Raw genomic sequence first — 12,800 nt, forward strand, 5'->3', positions numbered from 1 at the left:
TGTTTAGTCCACAAGCTTTAGGATTCCCTCCCTAAAACCCTCTACAGTGGGGAGGAATTTTCCCATCCCGCCCGCTGCGGGAAACGTAGTGGGCGGGGGGAGTGGATCATGCAAAGGTCCATTGACCTCGGGTGGGATTTTCCAGTTTTGGAGCGAGTGCGGCCGGAAAATGCCACCCAGTGTGTCCTCCTCTCCTTTAAAAAACGGCTTAAAACTTGAACAATTTGACTTAAGATCTCTTTAGGTAGCTCAGTGTCAAATATTATTTTGATAACGTTCCTATGAAACGTCTTGGAAAGTTTTAAGGTGCTATATAAATGCAAATTTTGCTTTCAGTTGTGTTAGCATGTTGATTGGAAATTCACCTCTCTGTGCTCAAATTCCAGATCTGGGTAATGTTGTGGGTAAGAGGTCTCACAACACCAGGTTAAAGTCCAGCAGGTTCATTTGGTAGCAAGAGCCACTAGCTTTCAGAGCACTGCTCCTTCATCAAGTAAGTGGGAGTTCTGTTCACAAAAGGGCATATAAAGACACAAACTCAATTTACAAAATAATGGTTGGAATCTGAGTCTTTACAGATAATCAAGTCTTAAAGGTACAGACAATGTGAGTGGAGAGAGCATTAAGCACAGGTTAAAGAGATGTACATTGTCTCCAGACAGAACAGCTAGTGAGATTTCCAAGTTCCACACACATGAGGACAGCCTCAACCGGGATCTTGGGTTCATGTCACACTATCTATAACCCCCGTGACTTGTCTGGGCTTGCAAAATCTCACTAACTGTCCTGTCTGGAGACAATACACATCTCTTTAACCTGTGCTTAATGCTCTCTCCACTCACATTGTCTGTACCTTTAATACTTGATTACCTGTAAAGACTCGCATTCCAACCATTATTTTGTAAATTGAGTTTGTGTTTTTATATGCCCTGTTTGTGACCAGAACTCCCACTTACCTGACGAAGGAGCAGCGCTCCTTAAGCTAGTGGCTTTTGCTACCAAATAAACCTGTTGGATTTTAACCTGGTGTTGTGAGACTTCTTACTGTGTTTACCCCAGTCCAACGCCGGCATCTCCACATAATGTTCTGGTTCCAGAGCGCTGAATTGTGAAATATACTCGTTATCTCTTTATGTGGGATGTTAGCTGACTCAAACCAAACTAATACCTCCTGCGTGCCACACAGATGGAGCTTATTCCATCCATTTTCCGAGGGTGTCAGCAGTGCGTGCATTTTCTGATGAAATACATATCCAAGCTGCCAATTGACCTCGGATTTCTCCTTCGCTGCCGAATGTTCACCGATTGTTGTGGCAGGATCAGACCTCAAGAAAATTCCAAGAGGGAATCTGGCCCAGGAACTTATCATATTATTCACACGTTGAAGCTAGCTTCTGTTAGTCGCATTTTCTGTTCTCCTTTTTATCTTAATTAATCAGCCAGTGGTTAACAGCCCAATACAGAAGACCCTGTCTGTAACATGGGCTGACCATTCAAAAGAATGGAGTGGCACAGTGACATAGTGATTAGCACTGCTCCACAGTGCCAGAGACCCAGGTTCAATTCCGGCCTTGGGTCACTGTCTGTGTGGAGTTTGCACGTTCTCCCTGTGTCTGCGTGGATTTCCTCTGGTGGTCCAGTTTTCTCACACAGTCCAAAGATGTGCAGTTTAGATTGACAATGATAAATTGACCCTTAGTGTCAGAGGGATTAGTGGGGTAATATGTGGGTTATGAGGATGGCGGCTGGGTGGGATTGTGGTCGGTGCAGACTTGATGGGCCAAATGGCCTCCTTCTGCACTATAGGGATTCTATAGGGTATTTTTGCTGACTTTTGGACTAAGCAAAATTTGAGCTCCGGGCACCATCGGGTCATTTCTTGGTGCATATTGTTTTATTCTCTATAAAGAACTAACTGTTCCAGGGGGCCATTTTTCATGGCTGCACTCGAGACTCGTGTGAGATATAGCAGAATGATTACAGAGCAGGCATCCTATTGTATAAGGCAGCAAGGTGAATATTAAACCTGACAAACTTAAAGTGTGATTCCCAACATCTGGGGTCATGTTCATATGTTGTTACAATGCTGGGTTCAAATGTACTGGGGCAAGTTCAGTGCTTGCGTTGCCATTTTTTGTTGCTAATCTTGTTGATTTACCTTACTTCTCCATAACCTTCCTTCTGTAATTATCAGTTTGCAGCTTGCTGTAAATGATGGGATCTGCTAACATGGCATTTTTCCATCTATCAGAGAGATAAGGACGGAGAAATCTGTTTGCGTGGTAGGCAGACAGAGCTATCGGCTGTTTCCTGTGTAGGTTTCTTCAATGTTATTGATAAATGTCTCCCCCGGGGATTTCTACATCCAGTGTTTTATCCGGTTTGACCAAGTGATAAAAAGCCAGATTAAAGTACAGTGCGCTCCATCCCATTCATTGTAGACACACTGATGGTTTTGCCCTTGGTTTGTCCCCTTTGCCTGCAGTGAATGTGATGGCGATGATAAGACTACAACATCATAAACTCCAAATTCCCAATCCTTTTGGGGGAGGTGGGCCAGACAAAGTGATGTCCCTTGGGGTTAGTGTTTAGTTCCTTTCAAAGCTGTCGTTTGCACTAAGGGTGAAGGAGGCATGTTATGAACCAGCCCAAGTTGCAATCACAAGGCTGTGGGTGGCAGTAATTGCCCGGTGGTACAGTGGCAGTGCTGGTGAGGCACAGTGGTTAGCACTGTTGCCTCGCAGCGCCAGGAACCCGGGTTCAATTCCGGCCTCAGGTGACTCTCTGTGTTAAGTTTTGCAAGTTCTTCCCGTGTCTGCTTGGGTTTCCTCCGGTTTCCTCCCACAGTCCAAAGATGTGCGGGTTAGGTGGATTAGCCATGCTGAATTGCCCCGATAGTGTCAGGGGGACTAGCGTGGGGTTGTGGGGATAAGGGCCTGGGTGGGATTGTGGCCGGTGCAGACTCGATTGGCCGAATGGCCTCCTTCTGCACTGTAGGGATTCTATGATTTCCTTCTTCCAGGTCCTGTGTGCGTTAACATGCCAATGGCATGCATACCATTGCTATTACCAATGCTGCAATCACTGAATTGAAGGTGTTGCAGAATTGTGGCAATATTCTTTCAAATTGCTGATTTAGGGTATGGCCTCTCACAGCTATGAAAGCCAACAAAGCTGTTCTTCAACATTGCAGTTGGATCTATTATTGGAGGCTCCCGACTCTGGTGAACCAATCATGAGAGTCATATAATCAATGATTGGAACATTACAAACCACTCAACCAAATAGTGTTGTTAATCTTCAGAGCATATATTATCTATCTTTTCGTAGACCATACTCCGTTCACTTGACTTGCTTAATATTAACATAAAGAATCCATGGTATCTAAAAACCTATGAAGCTAAACTCCACGATATTCATGGAGCCACCCTCCTAGCTCAATGATTCAGTCATTATCTGTACTGCTCCTCATACTGAAGATATCCTCTCTCCCTCCTCTGAATCCCAGCTGTAGAAAAGTTAGCATGTGACATCCCAAGTCAATCCTATAATCTCCAAAACATTCTAAGATATGAATCGAGTCCCATTTTTAAGGAGTGAAGCGTCTTTTTTGATTTGAATTTGATTTATTATGGTCACATGTGTTAGTATACAGTGAAATGTATTGTTTCTTGTATGCTATACAAAGCATACTTACATAGCAAAGGAAAAGAGAAGGTGCAGAATGTAGTGTTACAGTCATAGCTAGGGTGTAGAGAAAGATCAACTTATTGCAAGGTAGGTCCATTCAAAAGTCTGATGGCAGCAGGGGATTAAGCTGTTTTTGAGTCAGTTGGTACGTGACTTCAGACTTTTGTATCTTTTTCCCGACGGAAGAAGGTGGGAGAGAGTATGTCCGGGTGAATGGGGCCCTTGATTATGCTGGCTGCTTTTCTGAGGCAGCAGGAAGTGTAAACGGAGTCAATGGATGGGAGGCTGGTTTGCGTGATGGACTGGGCTTCATTCACAACCCTTTGTAGTTTCTTGCAGTCTTGGACAGAGTAGGAGCCATACCAAACTGTGATACAACCAGAAAGAATGCTTTCTATGGTGCATCTGTAAAAGTTGGTGAGAGTCGAAGCTGACATGCCAAATTTCCTTAGTCTCTTGACAAAGTAGAGGCGTTGGTGGCTTTCTTAACTATAGTGTCGGCATGGAGGGACCAGAACAGGTTGTTGGTGATCTGGACACCTAGAAACTTGAAGCTCGCGACCATTTCTACTTCATCCTCGTTGACGTAGACAGGGGCATGTCCTCCACAACGCTTCCTAAAGTCGATGACTAACCCCTTCATTTTACGGACATTGAGGGAGAGATAATTGTCGTGGCACCAGTTCACCAGACTCTCTATCTCTTTCCTGTACTCCATCACATCATTGTTTGAGATCTGACCCATGCCTGCGATAGCTTTCCACATCCATAGTAATTGGGAGCGGGGGTGGTGGTGGGGGGGTTGCGCGGTGAGAGTCTTTTTGATTGTAAAATTGTGTTCTCCAGTTCTATGTTCCCAGCCGTAGAATTATACAGTACAGAAGGAGCCATTACCAGTTTTTTAAAAGAGCGATCCAATTAACCCATTCTTCCCGCTCTTTCAGATAGCTGTGCATTATTTTCCTTTTAAGTGTTTATCTAATTCCCTTCTGAATGTTACTATATAATCTTCTTCCACCGCAGCTTCAGTGAACACAGTCCAGATCATGATGATCAAAAATTCTCCTCACCACTCTCCTGCTTTCTTCTACCAATGATCTTAAAATTGCTTTACCTTTGATTAACAGTCCTCTCCTATCAGTGTAAACTTTCTTATTGATGCGCGATTAAATCACTCGGGAGGCTAGATCGTTCCTGGGAAATAAAGGCTTTTATTAGTAACAAGAATGGAGCATACTATATAACAATACAATCCCAGACTAAAGGGTCACCAGGCAGTGCAGTGACCTTTATACTCCTACAGGTAGGCGGAGCCAACCGGAGTGTACCACAGAACAATACCAACAGGTAGAACACCCCAACCCTAACCCCAACAGTGACAACAGTAACATATGTACAAGTACCCATAGTGCTAACCATCTATGGTTCAGTACCCATAGTGGTAACCATCTATGGTTCACCACACTTATCACTTACTTCATCACAACCTTTCATCATTTTGAACATCTTTATTCAATCTCCACGTCACAGGAAGGATGTAATTGCTCTGGAGAGAGGGCAGAGGAACTTTACAAGAATGTTGCCAGGGTTGGAAAAGTGTAGCTATGAGGAGAGAATTAAATAAATTGTGGTTATTTTCCTCGGAACAAAGAAGGCTTGATTAAGAGGGGAAGAGATAGAGTGGACAGGATAAAATTGTTTCCCTTGGTGGAGAATTCTAGAACCAGGGGACATAGATTCAAGATAAGTGGCAGGAGGTGTAGAGGGGACATGAGGAAGACGTTCTTTACGCAGGGGGTGGTGGGTGTCTGGAATTCACTGCCCAAGTTGGTGGTGGAGGCAGAGACCCTAAACTCCTTTAAAAAGCACCTGGATCAACACCTTAAAACTACAGGGCTTTGGGCCGGGAGCAGGAAGGTGGGATTAGAAGGGGCAATTGGATTCCCACAGGTTGGAATTGACAAGATGGGCCGAATGGCCTCCTCTGTGCTGTAACGTTTCTATGGCTCTATGGTTCTATAACCTTCTCTGTTCTAAGGAGAACATGATGTGGAGATGCTGGCGTTGGACTGGGGTAGACACAGAAAGAAGTCTCACTACTTGCCTTCAAACAACCGCGCAACCTCAAACAGACCATTGTCCGCAGCAAACTACCCAGCCTTCAGGAGAACAGTGACCACGACACCACACAACCCTGCCACAGCAACCTCTGCAAGACGTGCTGGATTATCAACACGGATGCCATTATCTCACATGAGAACACCATCCACCAGGTACACAGTACATACTCTTGTGACTCGGCCAACGTTGTCTACCTGATACGCTGCAGGAAAGGATGTCCCGAGGCATGGTACATTGACGAGATCATGCAGACGCTATGACAACTGATGAATGAACACCGCTCAACAATCACCAGGCAAGAGTGTTCCCTTCCTGTCGGGGAACACTTCAGCAGTCACGGGCATTCAGCGTTCTCCAAGGCGGCCTTCACGACACACGACAACGCAGAATCGCTGAGCAGAAACTGATAGCCAAGTTCCGCACACATGAGGACAGTCTCAACCGGGATCTTGGGTTCATGTCACAATATCTGTAACCCCCACAACTAACTATCACAACTAACTATCTGTAACCCCCACAACAAAATCTCACTAACTGTCCTGGCTGGAAACAATACACATCTCTTTAACCTGTGCTTAACCTTCTTTCCACTCACATTGTCTGTACCTGTAAAGACCTGATTACGCGTAGAGACTCACATTCCAACCATTATCTTGTAAATTGAATCTATGTCTATATATGCCCTTTTTGTGAACACAACTCTTCACTCACCTGATGAAGGAGCAGTGCTCCGAAAGCTCGTGCTACCAAATAAACCTGTTGGACTTTAACCTGGTGTTGTGAGACTACTTACTAAGGAGAACAATCCCAGCTGCTCTGTCCTCCCCAAAAGACTAAAATCTCTCATTTCTGGAACTGTTCCAGTAAATATGAGCATTGTAAGTAGGAACTGGAGAAGGCCATTCAGCCCTTCCAGCCCATTCTGCCATTTAATGACAGCATCATCTTCTACTTCAAGCACCCATTTTCCTGCACTATCCCCATATTCCTTGGTGTTTTGGTATCTCAGCCTTGAACATGCAGATCCTCTACAGCCCCCTGGAACAGAGAATTCCAACAATTCCACACACTCTGAGTGAAGAAATTCCTCCTCGTCTCTGTCCAAAATGGCCCCTTATTCTGAGACTCTGTCCCCTGGTTCTTTCTAGGGCACCCTCCACACCACGACCTCCACCCGCTGTCTCCCCCCCATCCGCTGCTTCCCCCCATCCCCCGCCCCCCCCCAAACCCCCACCGCCCCTGCCCCCCCAGGCCCCTGCAGACAGTCCCTGATAACTGTCTGTTGATCCGCATTGGAAGATTGTGTGGGGGTACTGGCTGAGATCGAGCACGGGATCCCGAGCACTCGAGCATCGTCACTCAGATGATGGGGTGGTGGTTGGAGGGGGTGGGGGGCGGGGGGGGGGGGCGGGGGGCTAGTTGCGGGGGGATGCAGCGCTGTAACAGTGGCTGCCACTCACCAGCATTGTCTCATTGTCTTAAAAACATCCAGTTGGGCTGAAAAGCTGCGCTGATTTTTTCTAAACTCAGTCACCCTGGCCCCAACCGCACTCAGGACAACCCAGAATTGTAGTGGGGGTGGTGGGGGGTGGTGAGGGGGTGGGGGGAATCAAACAAATGTTAGACCCCACCCCCCAATTTCCAATTTGAATTTGAAACCAGGCTGTAATGCATCACTTGCATTACAATGAGTGTGTTCCGCTTATCCTCCGTACTGCAAGTTTAGGACACCAGTTAGTGCCGATAAAACTAGCCCTGCATGGCTCAGCATCTGGCCCAGTGTCTTCAGCAGAGGAGAAAATTAGCAGAGATTATATTGGCAAGTTGTCTATACTTGATCTCAGGGGGAAACCTCATTTGCATTTCTTCAGAAAAGGTCGTGGGAAATGGTTGAACGAGTTTAATCACAGTGTAAATACTTGACAGAGGGAAAAAACATTGTGAAAGCAATTGTGCTGCCATTGTGCATTGCACATGGAATTACATCAAGTTATCCAGCGGCACAGAAAGAGCCCAGCTAGTCTTAGTCTTACAAGCTCGTCTTACAAGCCACACTGCAACATCCATTCTACCCATTCCATAGCATCCTTTCATAGAGTCACAGGGGTTTAGAATCATCGAATCCCCACAGTGCAGAAGGAGACCATTCAGCCCATCGAGTCTGTACTGAACACAATCCCACCCAGGCCCTATTCCCGTAACTCCACATATTTACCCTGCTAATTCCCTGACACTCGGGTCAATTTAGCACGGCCAATCCACCTAACCTGTTCATCTTTTGACTGTGGGAGGAAACCAGAGCACCCGGAGGAAACCCACGCAGACACGGGGAGATTGTGCAAACTCCACACAGACAGTGACCCGAGGCCGGAATCGAACCCGAGTCTCTTGCGCTTGAGGCGGCAGTGCTAACCACTGTGCCGCTGTGCCGTCCATTTACAGCATGGAAACAGGCCCTTCGGCCCAACTTGTCCATGCCGCCCTTTTTTAACCACTAAACCCAATTGCCCGCATTTGGCTCATGTTCCTGTATACCCATCTTACCCATGTAACTGTCCAAATGCCTTTTAAAAAACAAAATTGTATCTGTCTCTACTGCTGCCTCTGGCAGCTCGTTCCAGACACTCACCACTCTTTGTGTGAAAAAACTGTCCCTCTGGACCCTTTTGTATCTCTCCCCTCTCACCTTTCCATCCCCTGTTTTCTCTCATGCACTCATTTCTCTTTGAACTTTGTCTCCTCCACTGCCTGTGACGGTGAGTCCCATATTCTAAACACTCTCCAAGACATTTTGCTCATTTCTCCAACAGATTTATGGGAAGAACTTTTACTACAGCGTGTGCCCAGAGGGTAAGCGCATAACCTGTTTCTACCGATTCTCAGAATCCATTTTACGCTCCACTGAGCTCTGAGTGGCGGTGTCCCCCCTTGGAAAGAAGTCATGCTTTGGATTGGCCAACAGCTCTTCAACCCGCCCAGGCACAGTGCTCCAGTGGCCAGAAGAGGTACTGCAGTGCTCTGCCTGGAACAATGTGCCGGCACCATTCTTAAAAGTCCCAAGAATCCCAGGGGCGGGTGGCCATAGAAACATAAAAAATAGGAGCAGGAGTAGGGGCCATTCGGCCCTTCGAGCCTGCTCCATCAGTCATTATGATCATAGCTGATCATCCAACTCAACAGCCAGATCCCACCTTCCCTCCACATCCTTTGATCCCCTTCACCCGAGTAGCTATATTTAGCTTCTTTTTTGAAAACATATAATGGTTCAGCCTCAACTATTTTCTGTGGTAATGAATTACACAGGCTGACCACTCTCTGAGTGAAGAAATTTATCCTCATCTCTGTCCTGAATGGTTTACCCCATATTAGACTGCGACCCCCTGGTTCTGGACTCCCCACCATCGGGAACATCCTTCTTGCATCCACCCTGTCTGGTCCTGTTAGAATTTTATAGATTTCTACGAGATCCTCCCTCATTATCCTGAACTCCAGTGAATATAATACTAACCAACTCATACGCCAGTCCCGCCATTCCAGGAATCAGCCTGGTAAACCTTCTCTGCACTCCGTCTAGAGCAAGAACATCCTTCCTCAGATAAGGAGACTAAAACTGCGTGCAATATTCCAGGTGTGGCCTCACCAAGGCCCTGTATAACTGCAGCAAGACATCTCTACTCCTGTAATCGCATCCTCTCGCTATGAAGGTCAACATACCATTTACCTTTCTCACCACCTGCTGCACCTGTATGCTTACTTTCAGCGACTGGTGTACAAGGACACACAGGTCTCATTGCACATTCCCCTCTCTCGATTTATGACCTTTCAGATAATAACCTGCCTTCCTGTTTTTGCTATCAGTGTGATAACCTCGCATTTTTCCACATTATACTGCATCTGCCATGCATTTGCCCACTCACTCAGCCTGTCCAAAACACACTGAAACATCTCTACATCCTCCTCACTGGTCACCCTCCCACCCAGCTTTGTGTCATCTGCAAATTTGGAGATATTACATTAGTTCCCTCATCTAAATCATTAATATATATTGTGAATAGCTGGCTTCCGAGCACGATCCTTGCGGTACTCCACTAGTCACTGCCTGTCATTCATAAAAAGACCCATTTATTCCTACTATATCTTTCTTGTCTGCCAACCTGGTATCTATCTATTGTAATCCACTATCTTCAATCCCATGCGCTTTAATTTTACACGCTAATCTCTTATCTGGGACTTCCAAAAGTCCAAATAAACCGCTTCCACTTGCTCCTCTTCATCAATTCTACTTGTTACATCCTTGAAGAATTCTAGTAGATTTATCAAGCATGATTTTCCTTTCGTAAAGCCATCCTGGCTCTGTCTGATTCTACCACTGTTTGCCAAGTGCTCTGCTATAAAATCTTTGATAACGGACTTTAAGTATTCCCCCCATTACCGACGTCAGGATGACTGGTCTGTAATTCTCTGTTTTCTCTCTACCTCTCTTTTTAAATAGTGGGCTTACATTAGCTATCCTCCAATCTGTAGGAACTGTTCCAAAGTCTATAGAATCTTGGAAGATGACCACCAATGCATCCAGTACTTCTGGAGCCACTTCCTTAAGTACTCTGGGATATAGATTGTCTGACCTTGGGGACTTATCAGTCTTCCCCAGCACCATTTGGGGTGGCACGGTGGCACAGTGGGTTCACACTGTTGTCTCACAGCGTCAGGGTCCTGAGTTTGATTCCTGGCTTGGTCTCTGTCTGTGCAAAGTCTGCATGTTTCCTCCCACAGTCTGAAAGATGTGCTGGTTAGATGCATTGGCCATGCTAAATTCTCCTTCAGTGAACCTGAACAGGCGCTGGAGTGTGGTGACTAGGGGATTTTCAGAGTAACTTCATTGCGGTGTTAATGTCAGCCTACTTGTGACACCAATAAAAATAAACATAAACTTAAACCATTTCTCTACTAATACTGATTTCCTTCAGTTCCTCCCTCTCACTAAAGCCTGTGTTCCCCAATATTTCTGGTACATGGTTTTTGTTCCCCTTTGTGAAGGCAGAACCATCATATGTATTAAGTTGGTTAGCCATTTCTTTGTTCCCCATTATAAGTTCCCCTGTTTCTGACTGTAAGGGGCCTACATTTGGCTTCATCAATCTTTTTCTCTTCACGTACCTTTAGAAGCATTTACAGCCAATTTTTATAGTTCCCACAAACTTACTGTCATAAGTTAATGAAAGCTGGACACATGAAAAGAATTTGAATAGATACACATGCATTTAAATCTGCCCTAACCAATGTCTCACCTGGATCAATACTCAATTACCCGCACCTCAGTTATATCAGAGATTCTGTGGAGTCACTTAGCAAAGACGGGATATTAGGAACAATGTAGAACACGAGGAGAATGTGCAAACTTCACTGTCTGTGTGGAGTTTGCACATTCTCCTTGTGTCTGCGTGGGTTTCCTCCGGGTGCTCCGGTTTCCTCCCACAGTCCAAAGATGTGCGGGTTAGGTTGATTGGCCAGGTTAAAAATTGCCCCTTAGAGTCCTGAGATGTGTAGGTTAGAGGGATTAGTGGGTAAAATATGCGGGGGTAGGGCCTGGGTGGGATTGTGGTCGTTGCAGACTCGATGGGCCGAATGGCCTCCTTCTGCACTGTAGGGTTTCTATGATTTCTATGAGAAGTTAATTTACCTTTATACTTGTGCATTAAGAAAGGTGGAACATGGTTTTAGTTTTGAAGAAGGGAAGGGGTTAATGTTTTTTGTACTCAATGTATTTTGTACCTAAAGGGTTAATGGATTTTGTACTTAGAATGTATCACAAGCATAACCCTTCATTGTGGCTAATCTCCTCAGGTTTATACTGTTTTTGACATGAATAAAGTTATTCTTGTTTGTACTGCTTCTGACATTAATACCAGTTAACTTTAATTTTTATAACAATAGAAAGTCAATGTAAATGTGAATGTGTTTGTGAAGTCTTACCTTTCCTACAAGTTTGTGTGTGGTTTGCGAAAGACAGGCGATTCCATGGTGTGGAGCGCGATATCAGCCGTTTGAAGAGGAACTCCCGCTGAGGCAGCTGGAAGAACGTCGGAACTTCAAAGGGGAACCGCAGGAATAACAGGAAACAGAAGACCTGCGCTTCATGTGCTAAGGATGCCAGATACACTGGTTTATGGTCAAGAAGCTATCAATGTATTTTTTGTAGTTGGTCTGGAAGCCTGCTTCGTGACCAGCAGTTGAAGTAATGGCCGCCAAAATCTTGCTGCTGATTACATCAGCGGGATCTTACTGCCCCGCCAATGGCACACCCCTGTTGCCGGTTTCCCAGCGGTGAGGGGTGCGTTCAATGGGAAACAGAATCAGACAATCACCACAGTGCAGAAAGAGGCCAGTCGGCCCATCGAGCCTGCACCGACAACAATCCCATCCAGTCCCATGTATTTACTCTGCTGGTCCCCCTGACACTAAGGAACAGTTTAGCATGGCCAATCCACCTAACCCGCTCATCTTCGGACTGTGGGATGAAACCGGAGCACCCGGAGGAAACCCACGCAGACACAGGGAGAATGTTCAAACTCCACACAGACAGTGACCCGAGCCCGGAATTGAATCCGGGTCCCTGGCGCTGTGAAGCAGCAGTGCCAACTCCATTGAAAAGGACAGGACCATAAGATCCCATCACCAGCAAGCGGCATACTGCCACTTGCCACTGTGAAACATGCTGTGGAGTGTGAGGAAAATCGGGCCCAGTGAGTTTGGACTGTGGTTTTAGTTATCTCAGGGAGAGGTACCAGCTGGTTGGGAAAACACATCTGGTGAATGCTCAGAAGTCCAACAGGAGAAAATTGCTTGCAACTAGGCCAACCCAACCACGAAGCCTTGCTGTTAAGATAGTGGTATATCTTCACTGGGGTTTTGTGTCTGCAAGGCTATGTTGGGATGAAAGGAATGGCATGAACAATTTTCTTGCATTTGTATTGAGATCTTTCCAAAAC

The sequence above is a fragment of the Mustelus asterias genome, chromosome 13, assembly GCF_964213995.1.
Source record: "Mustelus asterias chromosome 13, sMusAst1.hap1.1, whole genome shotgun sequence".
Lineage (NCBI taxonomy): Eukaryota > Metazoa > Chordata > Chondrichthyes > Carcharhiniformes > Triakidae > Mustelus > Mustelus asterias.